This window comes from Hyla sarda, unplaced genomic scaffold, assembly GCF_029499605.1.
Source record: "Hyla sarda isolate aHylSar1 unplaced genomic scaffold, aHylSar1.hap1 scaffold_643, whole genome shotgun sequence".
NCBI lineage: Eukaryota > Metazoa > Chordata > Amphibia > Anura > Hylidae > Hyla > Hyla sarda.
The window spans coordinates 154269-174065 of NW_026610658.1; the positions used below are offsets into that span (position 1 = coordinate 154269).

General features: G+C 46.4%; 7 non-coding genes and 2 pseudogenes across 7 annotated transcripts; all 9 read left to right on the forward strand.

Moving 5' to 3' along the window:
- Positions 1-822: 822 nt before the first annotated feature.
- LOC130342210 (U2 spliceosomal RNA) lies at positions 823-1013 on the forward strand. Its single transcript, XR_008881895.1, has one exon. It is a non-coding gene; the product is annotated as a U2 spliceosomal RNA (small nuclear RNA).
- A 2090-nt stretch (positions 1014-3103) lies between these two features.
- LOC130342211 (U2 spliceosomal RNA) lies at positions 3104-3294 on the forward strand. The gene has a single exon (XR_008881896.1). It is a non-coding gene; the product is annotated as a U2 spliceosomal RNA (small nuclear RNA).
- Positions 3295-5410: 2116 nt separating this feature from the next.
- LOC130342212 (U2 spliceosomal RNA) lies at positions 5411-5601 on the forward strand. The gene has a single exon (XR_008881897.1). It is a non-coding gene; the product is annotated as a U2 spliceosomal RNA (small nuclear RNA).
- A 2108-nt stretch (positions 5602-7709) lies between these two features.
- LOC130342213 (U2 spliceosomal RNA) lies at positions 7710-7900 on the forward strand. The gene has a single exon (XR_008881898.1). It is a non-coding gene; the product is annotated as a U2 spliceosomal RNA (small nuclear RNA).
- A 2083-nt stretch (positions 7901-9983) lies between these two features.
- On the forward strand, positions 9984-10174 carry LOC130342214 (U2 spliceosomal RNA). Its single transcript, XR_008881899.1, has one exon. It is a non-coding gene; the product is annotated as a U2 spliceosomal RNA (small nuclear RNA).
- A 2086-nt stretch (positions 10175-12260) lies between these two features.
- Positions 12261-12451, forward strand: LOC130342215 (U2 spliceosomal RNA). Its single transcript, XR_008881900.1, has one exon. It is a non-coding gene; the product is annotated as a U2 spliceosomal RNA (small nuclear RNA).
- A 2101-nt stretch (positions 12452-14552) lies between these two features.
- On the forward strand, positions 14553-14743 carry LOC130342216 (U2 spliceosomal RNA). Its single transcript, XR_008881901.1, has one exon. It is a non-coding gene; the product is annotated as a U2 spliceosomal RNA (small nuclear RNA).
- A 2093-nt stretch (positions 14744-16836) lies between these two features.
- On the forward strand, positions 16837-16996 carry LOC130342181 (U2 spliceosomal RNA; annotated as a pseudogene).
- Positions 16997-17688: 692 nt separating this feature from the next.
- On the forward strand, positions 17689-17869 carry LOC130342169 (U2 spliceosomal RNA; annotated as a pseudogene).
- The last annotated feature ends 1928 nt before the right edge of the window (positions 17870-19797 follow it).

Genomic DNA, 19797 nt, shown 5'->3' on the forward strand with positions numbered 1-19797 from the left:
CCGCTGCTGTGTCCAGGCCCAGGAGCCTTAGCACTGTGCTGTGATGTCACTCAATACCACTGACATCACTAGGTGTAAACAACATCTCTCCTTTGCTGTGTATGTGACTATGGAGCTGTTTGGTGATGTCGTCTATTATGGCCTTCATAGAAGCAACAGGAGATTGTTGCATCCATCTAGAACCCTCAGAACTACAGTGCTATGATGTCACTCACTTCCACAGGCCTTGCAGAGTGTAAACAACAACAACCCAGCTTTGTTGTGTATGTAACCATAGGGATTTGTGATGTCACCTAGAACCTTCACAGCAGCGACAGCTTTATGAGGAGCATCAGCACTGCTCTGCCTGAGCAGAACCATCACCGCCATAGGTTGTCAAATAACCCGGGTTTAACCCACACAGGTAAGTCCAATGGGGTGCAGGCATGTCCTCTATGCTTACAGCTTCCCGTGGGTGTTGGTTTGATACCGTTTGGGGACAGCCAAGGAGGCATCTGCAGGCAACAAAGGTAGGTGTGTGCTTGTGTGTGTGTTTCCTATGCAGATCCTAAGCCCAGTGTCACATGCAAGTAGGAGGAGTAAGAAGGGTTCCTGGCAAATCCGGGTTATGGATTGCATTTAAAAAGGCCCCGTGGGAGTGCAATGGGCCCCTGTCTTGCTGCTTAGCAATAATGGTATGGGTTTAGGTTCTGCTGTGTGTACTGGTGGTTGACTGCCCCCCAGCCCAGAGTGTGCATGGAAAATTGTCTGGCAGCCTCCCTGACAGCAAGCAGTGATAGTGCCCATGAAGGGCACCTTGTTGGGCCCGCCCCTTTCACGGTTATCGCTTCTCGGCCTTTTGGCTAAGATCAAGTGTAGTATCTGTTCTTATCAGTTTAATATCTGATACGTCCCCTATCTGGGGACCATATATTAAATGGATTTTTGAGAACGGGGGCCGATTTCGAAGCTTGCTTCCGTCGCCCTATGCATTGACCCGATATGGCAGTATCTTCGGGTACAGTGCACCACCCCCTTACAGGGTTAAAAAGAAAGATTCCTACTTTCATTGCTACCTGCTTGCTGGCTAGCCAGCTAGCCAGCCCTGTGGGCCTTGCTGCTGCTGCAGCCAAAAAACAAAAGGTGGTGCTGCTGCTGCTTCTGCTGCTTCTGCTTCTGCTTGTGTCTGGCCGCTGTTGGAGCGTCCAGGCACAGGACTTCTGCTGCTGCTGACTAAATGGCCTCCTTAATTGGATCATTTGAGTAGCCAGCACACCTGTGCAGGTAGGGCATGACATGATAGGCAGCTGCCTTGATAGCGGGTGGGTGCTGAATGTTCCTAATTGACAAAATAAGATTAATGCTTATGAAGAAATATAAAATCTCATCCCTTCCCCAATATCGCGCCACACCCCTACCCCTTAATTCCCTGGTTGAACTTGATGGACATATGTCTTTTTTCGACCGTACTAACTATGTAACTATGTAACATAACATGGGGGGGGGGGGGGGTCTCCTGGCTGTTCACACAGGTGTGTCATTGCTGTACATTGACCATGCATTGCTTCTGTGGTATTGCAAAGGCAAAGACAAATGCTTCCAGCCATCCATTGCACTAATGGATTGGTCATCAGCTGGCTGTCTATGTCCCGCATCAATATAGACCAAAGTACAGAGGGTTAGGCTATGCTATTGTGCACCTACCTGATGCATCAGAAGGTGCGAGGCCCTTGCTAAATTCTGTGCACAGACTTTGAGATCTATACTTTAGACTGTATCTAAACCTGCTCCAACATGGACTGACATTCTGGCCTACTTTCAGCCGATGCGACTTGTCTGTCGCTGAACAGTCGCTTTTTATGTATTCAGCACCTATGTATAATGTTGTAAAAATGCTCTAGAAGCTAAAGTCGCAGAAATGTCACACATATTTGGCCTGCAACTTTCTGTGCGACAAATTCAGACAGGAAAAATCAGTATAAATCCTTAGAAAATTATCCCCCAGTGTCTCCATCTGCTGGCGGTATTGAATAAGCATTGCTGCACTGATGGGGTATGCATTAGACGAAAAAAAAGAAGAAAAAGAAGAATAATACGCCCAGAAAAGAGGCGAAAAGGAGAAAAACGTAAAAAAACTTGAAAAAAAAGTAAGAGGAAGAGAAGGGAAAAAAAGGTGGAAATGGGTTTAAAAGTGATTTCGGCGGAGAAATATATATATATATATATATATATATATATATATATATATATACGCGCACACACACACATATATATAAACGTATTCTCCGTTGAGATATTGCAGCCGCTGCTGTGTCCAGACCCAGGAGCCTTAGCACTGTGCTGTGATGTCACTCAATACCACTGACATCACTAGGTGTAAACAACATCTCTCCTTTGCTGTGTATGTGACTATGGAGCTGTTTGGTGATGTCGTCTATTATGGCCTTCATAGAAGCAACAGGAGATTGTTGCATCCATCTAGAACCCTCAGAACTACAGTGCTATGATGTCACTCACTTCCACAGGCCTTGCAGAGTGTAAACAACAACAACCCAGCTTTGTTGTGTATGTAACCATAGGGATTTGTGATGTCACCTAGAACCTTCACAGCAGCGACAGCTTTATGAGGAGCATCAGCACTGCTCTGCCTGAGCAGAACCATCACCGCCATAGGTTGTCAAATAACCCGGGTTTAACCCACACAGGTAAGTCCAATGGGGTGCAGGCATGTCCTCTATGCTTACAGCTTCCCGTGGGTGTTGGTTTGATACCGTTTGGGGACAGCCAAGGAGGCATCTGCAGGCAACAAAGGTAGGTGTGTGCTTGTGTGTGTGTTTCCTATGCAGATCCTAAGCCCAGTGTCACATGCAAGTAGGAGGAGTAAGAAGGGTTCCTGGCAAATCCGGGTTATGGATTGCATTTAAAAAGGCCCCGTGGGAGTGCAATGGGCCCCTGTCTTGCTGCTTAGCAATAATGGTATGGGTTTAGGTTCTGCTGTGTGTACTGGTGGTTGACTGCCCCCCAGCCCAGAGTGTGCATGGAAAATTGTCTGGCAGCCTCCCTGACAGCAAGCAGTGATAGTGCCCATGAAGGGCACCTTGTTGGGCCCGCCCCTTTCACGGTTATCGCTTCTCGGCCTTTTGGCTAAGATCAAGTGTAGTATCTGTTCTTATCAGTTTAATATCTGATACGTCCCCTATCTGGGGACCATATATTAAATGGATTTTTGAGAACGGGGGCCGATTTCGAAGCTTGCTTCCGTCGCCCTATGCATTGACCCGATATGGCAGTATCTTCGGGTACAGTGCACCACCCCCTTACAGGGTTAAAAAGAAAGATTCCTACTTTCATTGCTACCTGCTTGCTGGCTAGCCAGCTAGCCAGCCCTGTGGGCCTTGCTGCTGCTGCAGCCAAAAAACAAAAGGTGGTGCTGCTGCTGCTTCTGCTGCTTCTGCTTCTGCTTGTGTCTGGCCGCTGTTGGAGCGTCCAGGCACAGGACTTCTGCTGCTGCTGACTAAATGGCCTCCTTAATTGGATCATTTGAGTAGCCAGCACACCTGTGCAGGTAGGGCATGACATGATAGGCAGCTGCCTTGATAGCGGGTGGGTGCTGAATGTTCCTAATTGACAAAATAAGATTAATGCTTATGAAGAAATATAAAATCTCATCCCTTCCCCAATATCGCGCCACACCCCTACCCCTTAATTCCCTGGTTGAACTTGATGGACATATGTCTTTTTTCGACCGTACTAACTATGTAACTATGTAACATAACATGGGGGGGGGGGGGGGTCTCCTGGCTGTTCACACAGGTGTGTCATTGCTGTACATTGACCATGCATTGCTTCTGTGGTATTGCAAAGGCAAAGACAAATGCTTCCAGCCATCCATTGCACTAATGGATTGGTCATCAGCTGGCTGTCTATGTCCCGCATCAATATAGACCAAAGTACAGAGGGTTAGGCTATGCTATTGTGCACCTACCTGATGCATCAGAAGGTGCGAGGCCCTTGCTAAATTCTGTGCACAGACTTTGAGATCTATACTTTAGACTGTATCTAAACCTGCTCCAACATGGACTGACATTCTGGCCTACTTTCAGCCGATGCGACTTGTCTGTCGCTGAACAGTCGCTTTTTATGTATTCAGCACCTATGTATAATGTTGTAAAAATGCTCTAGAAGCTAAAGTCGCAGAAATGTCACACATATTTGGCCTGCAACTTTCTGTGCGACAAATTCAGACAGGAAAAATCAGTATAAATCCTTAGAAAATTATCCCCCAGTGTCTCCATCTGCTGGCGGTATTGAATAAGCATTGCTGCACTGATGGGGTATGCATTAGACGAAAAAAAAGAAGAAAAAGAAGAATAATACGCCCAGAAAAGAGGCGAAAAGGAGAAAAACGTAAAAAAACGTGAAAAAAAAATAAGAGGAAGAGAAGGGAAAAAAAGGTGGAAATGGGTTTAAAAGTGATTTCGGCGGAGAAATATATATATATATATATATATATATATATATATATATATATATATATACATATATATATATATATATACGCGCACACACACACATATATATAAACGTATTCTCCGTTGAGATATTGCAGCCGCTGCTGTGTCCAGGCCCAGGAGCCTTAGCACTGTGCTGTGATGTCACTCAATACCACTGACATCAATAGGTGTAAACAACATCTCTCCTTTGCTGTGTATGTGACTATGGAGCTGTTTGGTGATGTCGTCTATTATGGCCTTCATAGAAGCAACAGGAGATTGTTGCATCCATCTAGAACCCTCAGAACTACAGTGCTATGATGTCACTCACTTCCACAGGCCTTGCAGAGTGTAAACAACAACAACCCAGCTTTGTTGTGTATGTAACCATAGGGATTTGTGATGTCACCTAGAACCTTCACAGCAGCGACAGCTTTATGAGGAGCATCAGCACTGCTCTGCCTGAGCAGAACCATCACCGCCATAGGTTGTCAAATAACCCGGGTTTAACCCACACAGGTAAGTCCAATGGGGTGCAGGCATGTCCTCTATGCTTACAGCTTCCCGTGGGTGTTGGTTTGATACCGTTTGGGGACAGCCAAGGAGGCATCTGCAGGCAACAAAGGTAGGTGTGTGCTTGTGTGTGTGTTTCCTATGCAGATCCTAAGCCCAGTGTCACATGCAAGTAGGAGGAGTAAGAAGGGTTCCTGGCAAATCCGGGTTATGGATTGCATTTAAAAAGGCCCCGTGGGAGTGCAATGGGCCCCTGTCTTGCTGCTTAGCAATAATGGTATGGGTTTAGGTTCTGCTGTGTGTACTGGTGGTTGACTGCCCCCCAGCCCAGAGTGTGCATGGAAAATTGTCTGGCAGCCTCCCTGACAGCAAGCAGTGATAGTGCCCATGAAGGGCACCTTGTTGGGCCCGCCCCTTTCATGGTTATCGCTTCTCGGCCTTTTGGCTAAGATCAAGTGTAGTATCTGTTCTTATCAGTTTAATATCTGATACGTCCCCTATCTGGGGACCATATATTAAATGGATTTTTGAGAACGGGGGCCGATTTCGAAGCTTGCTTCCGTCGCCCTATGCATTGACCCGATATGGCAGTATCTTCGGGTACAGTGCACCACCCCCTTACAGGGTTAAAAAGAAAGATTCCTACTTTCATTGCTACCTGCTTGCTGGCTAGCCAGCTAGCCAGCCCTGTGGGCCTTGCTGCTGCTGCAGCCAAAAAACAAAAGGTGGTGCTGCTGCTGCTTCTGCTGCTTCTGCTTCTGCTTGTGTCTGGCCGCTGTTGGAGCGTCCAGGCACAGGACTTCTGCTGCTGCTGACTAAATGGCCTCCTTAATTGGATCATTTGAGTAGCCAGCACACCTGTGCAGGTAGGGCATGACATGATAGGCAGCTGCCTTGATAGCGGGTGGGTGCTGAATGTTCCTAATTGACAAAATAAGATTAATGCTTATGAAGAAATATAAAATCTCATCCCTTCCCCAATATCGCGCCACACCCCTACCCCTTAATTCCCTGGTTGAACTTGATGGACATATGTCTTTTTTCGACCGTACTAACTATGTAACTATGTAACATAACATGGGGGGGGGGGGGTCTCCTGGCTGTTCACACAGGTGTGTCATTGCTGTACATTGACCATGCATTGCTTCTGTGGTATTGCAAAGGCAAAGACAAATGCTTCCAGCCATCCATTGCACTAATGGATTGGTCATCAGCTGGCTGTCTATGTCCCGCATCAATATAGACCAAAGTACAGAGGGTTAGGCTATGCTATTGTGCACCTACCTGATGCATCAGAAGGTGCGAGGCCCTTGCTAAATTCTGTGCACAGACTTTGAGATCTATACTTTAGACTGTATCTAAACCTGCTCCAACATGGACTGACATTCTGGCCTACTTTCAGCCGATGCGACTTGTCTGTCGCTGAACAGTCGCTTTTTATGTATTCAGCACCTATGTATAATGTTGTAAAAATGCTCTAGAAGCTAAAGTCGCAGAAATGTCACACATATTTGGCCTGCAACTTTCTGTGCGACAAATTCAGACAGGAAAAATCAGTATAAATCCTTAGAAAATTATCCCCCAGTGTCTCCATCTGCTGGCGGTATTGAATAAGCATTGCTGCACTGATGGGGTATGCATTAGACGAAAAAAAAGAAGAAAAAGAAGAATAATACGCCCAGAAAAGAGGCGAAAAGGAGAAAAACGTAAAAAAACGTGAAAAAAAAATAAGAGGAAGAGAAGGGAAAAAAAGGTGGAAATGGGTTTAAAAGTGATTTCGGCGGAGAAATATATATATATATATATATATATATATATATATATATATATATACATATATATATATATATACGCGCACACACACACATATATATAAACGTATTCTCCGTTGAGATATTGCAGCCGCTGCTGTGTCCAGGCCCAGGAGCCTTAGCACTGTGCTGTGATGTCACTCAATACCACTGACATCACTAGGTGTAAACAACATCTCTCCTTTGCTGTGTATGTGACTATGGAGCTGTTTGGTGATGTCGTCTATTATGGCCTTCATAGAAGCAACAGGAGATTGTTGCATCCATCTAGAACCCTCAGAACTACAGTGCTATGATGTCACTCACTTCCACAGGCCTTGCAGAGTGTAAACAACAACAACCCAGCTTTGTTGTGTATGTAACCATAGGGATTTGTGATGTCACCTAGAACCTTCACAGCAGCGACAGCTTTATGAGGAGCATCAGCACTGCTCTGCCTGAGCAGAACCATCACCGCCATAGGTTGTCAAATAACCCGGGTTTAACCCACACAGGTAAGTCCAATGGGGTGCAGGCATGTCCTCTATGCTTACAGCTTCCCTTGGGTGTTGGTTTGATACCGTTTGGGGACAGCCAAGGAGGCATCTGCAGGCAACAAAGGTAGGTGTGTGCTTGTGTGTGTGTTTCCTATGCAGATCCTAAGCCCAGTGTCACATGCAAGTAGGAGGAGTAAGAAGGGTTCCTGGCAAATCCGGGTTATGGATTGCATTTAAAAAGGCCCCGTGGGAGTGCAATGGGCCCCTGTCTTGCTGCTTAGCAATAATGGTATGGGTTTAGGTTCTGCTGTGTGTACTGGTGGTTGACTGCCCCCCAGCCCAGAGTGTGCATGGAAAATTGTCTGGCAGCCTCCCTGACAGCAAGCAGTGATAGTGCCCATGAAGGGCACCTTGTTGGGCCCGCCCCTTTCACGGTTATCGCTTCTCGGCCTTTTGGCTAAGATCAAGTGTAGTATCTGTTCTTATCAGTTTAATATCTGATACGTCCCCTATCTGGGGACCATATATTAAATGGATTTTTGAGAACGGGGGCCGATTTCGAAGCTTGCTTCCGTCGCCCTATGCATTGACCCGATATGGCAGTATCTTCGGGTACAGTGCACCACCCCCTTACAGGGTTAAAAAGAAAGATTCCTACTTTCATTGCTACCTGCTTGCTGGCTAGCCAGCTAGCCAGCCCTGTGGGCCTTGCTGCTGCTGCAGCCAAAAAACAAAAGGTGGTGCTGCTGCTGCTTCTGCTGCTTCTGCTTCTGCTTGTGTCTGGCCGCTGTTGGAGCGTCCAGGCACAGGACTTCTGCTGCTGCTGACTAAATGGCCTCCTTAATTGGATCATTTGAGTAGCCAGCACACCTGTGCAGGTAGGGCATGACATGATAGGCAGCTGCCTTGATAGCGGGTGGGTGCTGAATGTTCCTAATTGACAAAATAAGATTAATGCTTATGAAGAAATATAAAATCTCATCCCTTCCCCAATATCGCGCCACACCCCTACCCCTTAATTCCCTGGTTGAACTTGATGGACATATGTCTTTTTTCGACCGTACTAACTATGTAACTATGTAACATAACATGGGGGGGGGGGGGGTCTCCTGGCTGTTCACACAGGTGTGTCATTGCTGTACATTGACCATGCATTGCTTCTGTGGTATTGCAAAGGCAAAGACAAATGCTTCCAGCCATCCATTGCACTAATGGATTGGTCATCAGCTGGCTGTCTATGTCCCGCATCAATATAGACCAAAGTACAGAGGGTTAGGCTATGCTATTGTGCACCTACCTGATGCATCAGAAGGTGCGAGGCCCTTGCTAAATTCTGTGCACAGACTTTGAGATCTATACTTTAGACTGTATCTAAACCTGCTCCAACATGGACTGACATTCTGGCCTACTTTCAGCCGATGCGACTTGTCTGTCGCTGAACAGTCGCTTTTTATGTATTCAGCACCTATGTATAATGTTGTAAAAATGCTCTAGAAGCTAAAGTCGCAGAAATGTCACACATATTTGGCCTGCAACTTTCTGTGCGACAAATTCAGACAGGAAAAATCAGTATAAATCCTTAGAAAATTATCCCCCAGTGTCTCCATCTGCTGGCGGTATTGAATAAGCATTGCTGCACTGATGGGGTATGCATTAGACGAAAAAAAAGAAGAAAAAGAAGAATAATACGCCCAGAAAAGAGGCGAAAAGGAGAAAAACGTAAAAAAACGTGAAAAAAAAGTAAGAGGAAGAGAAGGGAAAAAAAGGTGGAAATGGGTTTAAAAGTGATTTCGGCGGAGAAATATATATATATATATATATATATATATATATATATACGCGCACACACACACATATATATAAACGTATTCTCCGTTGAGATATTGCAGCCGCTGCTGTGTCCAGGCCCAGGAGCCTTAGCACTGTGCTGTGATGTCACTCAATACCACTGACATCACTAGGTGTAAACAACATCTCTCCTTTGCTGTGTATGTGACTATGGAGCTGTTTGGTGATGTCGTCTATTATGGCCTTCATAGAAGCAACAGGAGATTGTTGCATCCATCTAGAACCCTCAGAACTACAGTGCTATGATGTCACTCACTTCCACAGGCCTTGCAGAGTGTAAACAACAACAACCCAGCTTTGTTGTGTATGTAACCATAGGGATTTGTGATGTCACCTAGAACCTTCACAGCAGCGACAGCTTTATGAGGAGCATCAGCACTGCTCTGCCTGAGCAGAACCATCACCGCCATAGGTTGTCAAATAACCCGGGTTTAACCCACACAGGTAAGTCCAATGGGGTGCAGGCATGTCCTCTATGCTTACAGCTTCCCGTGGGTGTTGGTTTGATACCGTTTGGGGACAGCCAAGGAGGCATCTGCAGGCAACAAAGGTAGGTGTGTGCTTGTGTGTGTGTTTCCTATGCAGATCCTAAGCCCAGTGTCACATGCAAGTAGGAGGAGTAAGAAGGGTTCCTGGCAAATCCGGGTTATGGATTGCATTTAAAAAGGCCCCGTGGGAGTGCAATGGGCCCCTGTCTTGCTGCTTAGCAATAATGGTATGGGTTTAGGTTCTGCTGTGTGTACTGGTGGTTGACTGCCCCCCAGCCCAGAGTGTGCATGGAAAATTGTCTGGCAGCCTCCCTGACAGCAAGCAGTGATAGTGCCCATGAAGGGCACCTTGTTGGGCCCGCCCCTTTCACGGTTATCGCTTCTCGGCCTTTTGGCTAAGATCAAGTGTAGTATCTGTTCTTATCAGTTTAATATCTGATACGTCCCCTATCTGGGGACCATATATTAAATGGATTTTTGAGAACGGGGGCCGATTTCGAAGCTTGCTTCCGTCGCCCTATGCATTGACCCGATATGGCAGTATCTTCGGGTACAGTGCACCACCCCCTTACAGGGTTAAAAAGAAAGATTCCTACTTTCATTGCTACCTGCTTGCTGGCTAGCCAGCTAGCCAGCCCTGTGGGCCTTGCTGCTGCTGCAGCCAAAAAACAAAAGGTGGTGCTGCTGCTGCTTCTGCTGCTTCTGCTTCTGCTTGTGTCTGTCCGCTGTTGGAGCGTCCAGGCACAGGACTTCTGCTGCTGCTGACTAAATGGCCTCCTTAATTGGATCATTTGAGTAGCCAGCACACCTGTGCAGGTAGGGCATGACATGATAGGCAGCTGCCTTGATAGCGGGTGGGTGCTGAATGTTCCTAATTGACAAAATAAGATTAATGCTTATGAAGAAATATAAAATCTCATCCCTTCCCCAATATCGCGCCACACCCCTACCCCTTAATTCCCTGGTTGAACTTGATGGACATATGTCTTTTTTTGACCGTACTAACTATGTAACTATGTAACATAACATGGGGGGGGGGGGGGTCTCCTGGCTGTTCACACAGGTGTGTCATTGCTGTACATTGACCATGCATTGCTTCTGTGGTATTGCAAAGGCAAAGACAAATGCTTCCAGCCATCCATTGCACTAATGGATTGGTCATCAGCTGGCTGTCTATGTCCCGCATCAATATAGACCAAAGTACAGAGGGTTAGGCTATGCTATTGTGCACCTACCTGATGCATCAGAAGGTGCGAGGCCCTTGCTAAATTCTGTGCACAGACTTTGAGATCTATACTTTAGACTGTATCTAAACCTGCTCCAACATGGACTGACATTCTGGCCTACTTTCAGCCGATGCGACTTGTCTGTCGCTGAACAGTCGCTTTTTATGTATTCAGCACCTATGTATAATGTTGTAAAAATGCTCTAGAAGCTAAAGTCGCAGAAATGTCACACATATTTGGCCTGCAACTTTCTGTGCGACAAATTCAGACAGGAAAAATCAGTATAAATCCTTAGAAAATTATCCCCCAGTGTCTCCATCTGCTGGCGGTATTGAATAAGCATTGCTGCACTGATGGGGTATGCATTAGACGAAAAAAAAGAAGAAAAAGAAGAATAATACGCCCAGAAAAGAGGCGAAAAGGAGAAAAACGTAAAAAAACGTGAAAAAAAAGTAAGAGGAAGAGAAGGGAAAAAAAGGTGGAAATGGGTTTAAAAGTGATTTCGGCGGAGAATATATATATATATATATATATATATATATATATATATATATACGCGCACACACACATATATATAAACGTATTCTCCGTTGAGATATTGCAGCCGCTGCTGTGTCCAGGCCCAGGAGCCTTAGCACTGTGCTGTGATGTCACTCAATACCACTGACATCACTAGGTGTAAACAACATCTCTCCTTTGCTGTGTATGTGACTATGGAGCTGTTTGGTGATGTCGTCTATTATGGCCTTCATAGAAGCAACAGGAGATTGTTGCATCCATCTAGAACCCTCAGAACTACAGTGCTATGATGTCACTCACTTCCACAGGCCTTGCAGAGTGTAAACAACAACAACCCAGCTTTGTTGTGTATGTAACCATAGGGATTTGTGATGTCACCTAGAACCTTCACAGCAGCGACAGCTTTATGAGGAGCATCAGCACTGCTCTGCCTGAGCAGAACCATCACCGCCATAGGTTGTCAAATAACCCGGGTTTAACCCACACAGGTAAGTCCAATGGGGTGCAGGCATGTCCTCTATGCTTACAGCTTCCCGTGGGTGTTGGTTTGATACCGTTTGGGGACAGCCAAGGAGGCATCTGCAGGCAACAAAGGTAGGTGTGTGCTTGTGTGTGTGTTTCCTATGCAGATCCTAAGCCCAGTGTCACATGCAAGTAGGAGGAGTAAGAAGGGTTCCTGGCAAATCCGGGTTATGGATTGCATTTAAAAAGGCCCCGTGGGAGTGCAATGGGCCCCTGTCTTGCTGCTTAGCAATAATGGTATGGGTTTAGGTTCTGCTGTGTGTACTGGTGGTTGACTGCCCCCCAGCCCAGAGTGTGCATGGAAAATTGTCTGGCAGCCTCCCTGACAGCAAGCAGTGATAGTGCCCATGAAGGGCACCTTGTTGGGCCCGCCCCTTTCACGGTTATCGCTTCTCGGCCTTTTGGCTAAGATCAAGTGTAGTATCTGTTCTTATCAGTTTAATATCTGATACGTCCCCTATCTGGGGACCATATATTAAATGGATTTTTGAGAACGGGGGCCGATTTCGAAGCTTGCTTCCGTCGCCCTATGCATTGACCCGATATGGCAGTATCTTCGGGTACAGTGCACCACCCCCTTACAGGGTTAAAAAGAAAGATTCCTACTTTCATTGCTACCTGCTTGCTGGCTAGCCAGCTAGCCAGCCCTGTGGGCCTTGCTGCTGCTGCAGCCAAAAAACAAAAGGTGGTGCTGCTGCTGCTTCTGCTGCTTCTGCTTGTGTCTGGCCGCTGTTGGAGCGTCCAGGCACAGGACTTCTGCTGCTGCTGACTAAATGGCCTCCTTAATTGGATCATTTGAGTAGCCAGCACACCTGTGCAGGTAGGGCATGACATGATAGGCAGCTGCCTTGATAGCGGGTGGGTGCTGAATGTTCCTAATTGACAAAATAAGATTAATGCTTATGAAGAAATATAAAATCTCATCCCTTCCCCAATATCGCGCCACACCCCTACCCCTTAATTCCCTGGTTGAACTTGATGGACATATGTCTTTTTTCGACCGTACTAACTATGTAACTATGTAACATAACATGGGGGGGGGGGGGGGGGGTCTCCTGGCTGTTCACACAGGTGTGTCATTGCTGTACATTGACCATGCATTGCTTCTGTGGTATTGCAAAGGCAAAGACAAATGCTTCCAGCCATCCATTGCACTAATGGATTGGTCATCAGCTGGCTGTCTATGTCCCGCATCAATATAGACCAAAGTACAGAGGGTTAGGCTATGCTATTGTGCACCTACCTGATGCATCAGAAGGTGCGAGGCCCTTGCTAAATTCTGTGCACAGACTTTGAGATCTATACTTTAGACTGTATCTAAACCTGCTCCAACATGGACTGACATTCTGGCCTACTTTCAGCCGATGCGACTTGTCTGTCGCTGAACAGTCGCTTTTTATGTATTCAGCACCTATGTATAATGTTGTAAAAATGCTCTAGAAGCTAAAGTCGCAGAAATGTCACACATATTTGGCCTGCAACTTTCTGTGCGACAAATTCAGACAGGAAAAATCAGTATAAATCCTTAGAAAATTATCCCCCAGTGTCTCCATCTGCTGGCGGTATTGAATAAGCATTGCTGCACTGATGGGGTATGCATTAGACGAAAAAAAAGAAGAAAAAGAAGAATAATACGCCCAGAAAAGAGGCGAAAAGGAGAAAAACGTAAAAAAACGTGAAAAAAAAGTAAGAGGAAGAGAAGGGAAAAAAAGGTGGAAATGGGTTTAAAAGTGATTTCGGCGGAGACATATATATATATATATATATATATATATATATATATATATATATATATATATATATACGCGCACACACACACATATATATAAACGTATTCTCCGTTGAGATATTGCAGCCGCTGCTGTGTCCAGGCCCAGGAGCCTTAGCACTGTGCTGTGATGTCACTCAATACCACTGACATCACTAGGTGTAAACAACATCTCTCCTTTGCTGTGTATGTGACTATGGAGCTGTTTGGTGATGTCGTCTATTATGGCCTTCATAGAAGCAACAGGAGATTGTTGCATCCATCTAGAACCCTCAGAACTACAGTGCTATGATGTCACTCACTTCCACAGGCCTTGCAGAGTGTAAACAACAACAACCCAGCTTTGTTGTGTATGTAACCATAGGGATTTGTGATGTCACCTAGAACCTTCACAGCAGCGACAGCTTTATGAGGAGCATCAGCACTGCTCTGCCTGAGCAGAACCATCACCGCCATAGGTTGTCAAATAACCCGGGTTTAACCCACACAGGTAAGTCCAATGGGGTGCAGGCATGTCCTCTATGCTTACAGCTTCCCGTGGGTGTTGGTTTGATACCGTTTGGGGACAGCCAAGGAGGCATCTGCAGGCAACAAAGGTAGGTGTGTGCTTGTGTGTGTGTTTCCTATGCAGATCCTAAGCCCAGTGTCACATGCAAGTAGGAGGAGTAAGAAGGGTTCCTGGCAAATCCGGGTTATGGATTGCATTTAAAAAGGCCCCGTGGGAGTGCAATGGGCCCCTGTCTTGCTGCTTAGCAATAATGGTATGGGTTTAGGTTCTGCTGTGTGTACTGGTGGTTGACTGCCCCCCAGCCCAGAGTGTGCATGGAAAATTGTCTGGCAGCCTCCCTGACAGCAAGCAGTGATAGTGCCCATGAAGGGCACCTTGTTGGGCCCGCCCCTTTCACGGTTATCGCTTCTCGGCCTTTTGGCTAAGATCAAGTGTAGTATCTGTTCTTATCAGTTTAATATCTGATACGTCCCCTATCTGGGGACCATATATTAAATGGATTTTTGAGAACGGGGGCCGATTTCGAAGCTTGCTTCCGTCGCCCTATGCATTGACCCGATATGGCAGTATCTTCGGGTACAGTGCACCACCCCCTTACAGGGTTAAAAAGAAAGATTCCTACTTTCATTGCTACCTGCTTGCTGGCTAGCCAGCTAGCCAGCCCTGTGGGCCTTGCTGCTGCTGCAGCCAAAAAACAAAAGGTGGTGCTGCTGCTGCTTCTGCTGCTTCTGCTTGTGTCTGGCCGCTGTTGGAGCGTCCAGGCACAGGACTTCTGCTGCTGCTGACTAAATGGCCTCCTTAATTGGATCATTTGAGTAGCCAGCACACCTGTGCAGGTAGGGCATGACATGATAGGCAGCTGCCTTGATAGCGGGTGGGTGCTGAATGTTCCTAATTGACAAAATAAGATTAATGCTTATGAAGAAATATAAAATCTCATCCCTTCCCCAATATCGCGCCACACCCCTACCCCTTAATTCCCTGGTTGAACTTGATGGACATATGTCTTTTTTCGACCGTACTAACTATGTAACTATGTAACATAACATGGGGGGGGGGGGGGGGGGTCTCCTGGCTGTTCACACAGGTGTGTCATTGCTGTACATTGACCATGCATTGCTTCTGTGGTATTGCAAAGGCAAAGACAAATGCTTCCAGCCATCCATTGCACTAATGGATTGGTCATCAGCTGGCTGTCTATGTCCCGCATCAATATAGACCAAAGTACAGAGGGTTAGGCTATGCTATTGTGCACCTACCTGATGCATCAGAAGGTGCGAGGCCCTTGCTAAATTCTGTGCACAGACTTTGAGATCTATACTTTAGACTGTATCTAAACCTGCTCCAACATGGACTGACATTCTGGCCTACTTTCAGCCGATGCGACTTGTCTGTCGCTGAACAGTCGCTTTTTATGTATTCAGCACCTATGTATAATGTTGTAAAAATGCTCTAGAAGCTAAAGTCGCAGAAATGTCACACATATTTGGCCTGCAACTTTCTGTGCGACAAATTCAGACAGGAAAAATCAGTATAAATCCTTAGAAAATTATCCCCCAGTGTCTCCATCTGCTGGCGGTATTGAATAAGCATTGCTGCACTGATGGGGTATGCATTAGACGAAAAAAAAGAAGAAAAAGAAGAATAATACGCCCAGAAAAGAGGCGAAAAGGAGAAAAACGTAAAAAAACGTGAAAAAAAAGTAAGAGGAAGAGAAGGGAAAAAAAGGTGGAAATGGGTTTAAAAGTGATTTCGGCGGAGAAATATATATATATATATATATATATATATATATATATATATATATATATACGCGCACACACACACATATATATAAACGTATTCTCCGTTGAGATATTGCAGCCGCTGCTGTGTCCAGGCCCAGGAGCCTTAGCACTGTGCTGTGATGTCACTCAATACCACTGACATCACTAGGTGTAAACAACATCTCTCTTTTGCTGTGTATGTGACTATGGAGCTGTTTGGTGATGTCGTCTATTATGGCCTTCATAGAAGCAACAGGAGATTGTTGCATCCATCTAGAACCCTCAGAACTACAGTGCTATGATGTCACTCACTTCCACAGGCCTTGCAGAGTGTAAACAACAACAACCCAGCTTTGTTGTGTATGTAACCATAGGGATTTGTGATGTCACCTAGAACCTTCACAGCAGCGACAGCTTTATGAGGAGCATCAGCACTGCTCTGCCTGAGCAGAACCATCACCGCCATAGGTTGTCAAATAACCCGGGTTTAACCCACACAGGTAAGTCCAATGGGGTGCAGGCATGTCCTCTATGCTTACAGCTTCCCGTGGGTGTTGGTTTGATACCGTTTGGGGACAGCCAAGGAGGCATCTGCAGGCAACAAAGGTAGGTGTGTGCTTGTGTGTGTGTTTCCTATGCAGATCCTAAGCCCAGTGTCACATGCAAGTAGGAGGAGTAAGAAGGGTTCCTGGCAAATCCGGGTTATGGATTGCATTTAAAAAGGCCCCGTGGGAGTGCAATGGGCCCCTGTCTTGCTGCTTAGCAATAATGGTATGGGTTTAGGTTCTGCTGTGTGTACTGGTGGTTGACTGCCCCCCAGCCCAGAGTGTGCATGGAAAATTGTCTGGCAGCCTCCCTGACAGCAAGCAGTGATAGTGCCCATGAAGGGCACCTTGTTGGGCCCGCCCCTTTCACGGTTATCGCTTCTCGGCCTTTTGGCTAAGATCAAGTGTAGTATCTGTTCTTATCAGTTTTCATGCTGGTGGGGATGGGTGCTGCATGGAGGATGCAGGTGTACCAGGGCTTTCCGGGGCTGGTTCTGAGGAATCAGCTCGACGGCTGCCCCGATGTGACCTGTTCCCTCCGGGTCTCGCCATGAGGCTGAGAGGGTCTAGAGCCGAGGTACTTTTGTGCCTCGGGGAGTGGTGACCCCGAGGTGCCGAAACTCACTGGGAGAATAGGCTCACTGAGTTGAAGCACGGGCACCATAATCTCTTCACCTTGTGGCACTCACCTCTTGATTCCCGGCCTTCTGGCTAGGATCAGAGAAATTTTTATAGATCCGGCCGGATGTCCGGGCAGTATATCTGCACACATTCACTTATTTATTTATTTTTTGTCTCACTGTGTCACTTTTTGCGTGTTGTGTGTTCACAGGATTTGTCAGGATGCGGTAGCCCTTCTGGGTGTCCCTCCTGGCGGTCTAGGGGAGGTGTGTGTGGCCATTAGGTTCCGCACCTCCCTGCAAACACCCCGGGTACTCCTGCTTCGCAGGGTACCTACCGTAATCGGCTCTGCGGGCAGATACCTTGGCTAACGCCAAGGGGGATGCCGGGAGCATTTGTGGTCTCCTAGTAGCTTCGGCGAAAAGGGACATCGAACCTGGAACCTCGCAGGTACCTTTTGGTCCGGAGGCGAAGGGTAAGGTTTGTTGGGGGGCCTCTCTCCTATCGGAGAAGGGCTTGCGATAGACCGCATCCTTTGTGCACGTTTTTTTAGTGTAACACGTTTGCACTTTTTCTTGCACTTTGGGTGAATCGAAAGCACGTTCCTCGGCTTTAGATAAAAAAAAAAAAAAATCTGTTCTTATCAGTTTAATATCTGATACGTCCCCTATCTGGGGACCATATATTAAATGGATTTTTGAGAACGGGGGCCGATTTTGAAGCTTGCTTCCGTCGCCCTATGCATTGACCCGATATGGCAGTATCTTCGGGTACAGTGCACCACCCCCTTACAGGGTTAAAAATAAAGATTCCTACTTTCATTGCTACCTGCTTGCTGGCTAGCCAGCTAGCCAGCCCTGTGGGCCTTGCTGCTGCTGCAGCCAAAAAACAAAAGGTGGTGCTGCTGCTGCTTCTGCTGCTTCTGCTTCTGCTTGTGTCTGGCCGCTGTTGGAGCGTCCAGGCACAGGACTTCTGCTGCTGCTGACTAAATGGCCTCCTTAATTGGATCATTTGAGTAGCCAGCACACCTGTGCAGGTAGGGCATGACATGATAGGCAGCTGCCTTGATAGCGGGTGGGTGCTGAATGTTCCTAATTGACAAAATAAGATTAATGCTTATGAAGAAATATAAAATCTCATCCCTTCCCCAATATCGCGCCACACCCCTACCCCTTAATTCCCTGGTTGAACTTGATGGACATATGTTTTTTTTCGACCGTACTAACTATGTAACTATGTAACATAACATGGGGGGGGGGGGGGGGGGGGTCTCCTGGCTGTTCACACAGGTGTGTCATTGCTGTACATTGACCATGCATTGCTTCTGTGGTATTGCAAAGGCAAAGACAAATGCTTCCAGCCATCCATTGCACTAATGGATTGGTCATCAGCTGGCTGTCTATGTCCCGCATCAATATAGACCAAAGTACAGAGGGTTAGGCTATGCTATTGTGCACCTACCTGATGCATCAGAAGGTGCGAGGCCCTTGCTAAATTCTGTGCACAGACTTTGAGATCTATACTTTAGACTGTATCTAAACCTGCTCCAACATGGACTGACATTCTGGCCTACTTTCAGCCGATGCGACTTGTCTGTCGCTGAACAGTCGCTTTTTATGTATTCAGCACCTATGTATAATGTTGTAAAAATGCTCTAGAAGCTAAAGTCGCAGAAATGTCACACATATTTGGCCTGCAACTTTCTGTGCGACAAATTCAGACAGGAAAAATCAGTATAAATCCTTAGAAAATTATCCCCCAGTGTCTCCATCTGCTGGCGGTATTGAATAAGCATTGCTGCACTGATGGGGTATGCATTAGACGAAAAAAAAGAAGAAAAAGAAGAATAATACGCCCAGAAAAGAGGCGAAAAGGAGAAAAACGTAAAAAAACGTGAAAAAAAAGTAAGAGGAAGAGAAGGGAAAAAAGGTGGAAATGGGTTTAAAAGTGATTTCGGCGGAGAAATATATATATATATATATATATATATATATATATATATATATACGCGCACACACACACATATATATAAACGTATTCTCCGTTGAGATATTGCAGCCGCTGCTGTGTCCAGGCCCAGGAGCCTTAGCACTGTGCTGTGATGTCACTCAATACCACTGACATCACTAGGTGTAAACAACATCTCTCCTTTGCTGTGTATGTGACTATGGAGCTGTTTGGTGATGTCGTCTATTATGGCCTTCATAGAAGCAACAGGAGATTGTTGCATCCATCTAGAACCCTCAGAACTACAGTGCTATGATGTCACTCACTTCCACAGGCCTTGCAGAGTGTAAACAACAACAACCCAGCTTTGTTGTGTATGTAACCATAGGGATTTGTGATGTCACCTAGAACCTTCACAGCAGCGACAGCTTTATGAGGAGCATCAGCACTGCTCTGCCTGAGCAGAACCATCACCGCCATAGGTTGTCAAATAACCCGGGTTTAACCCACACAGGTAAGTCCAATGGGGTGCAGGCATGTCCTCTATGCTTACAGCTTCCCGTGGGTGTTGGTTTGATACCGTTTGGGGACAGCCAAGGAGGCATCTGCAGGCAACAAAGGTAGGTGTGTGCTTGTGTGTGTGTTTCCTATGCAGATCCTAAGCCCAGTGTCACATGCAAGTAGGAGGAGTAAGAAGGGTTCCTGGCAAATCCGGGTTATGGATTGCATGTGGTCTCTTCCCCGGAGACCCTTTTGCAACTGTGTGC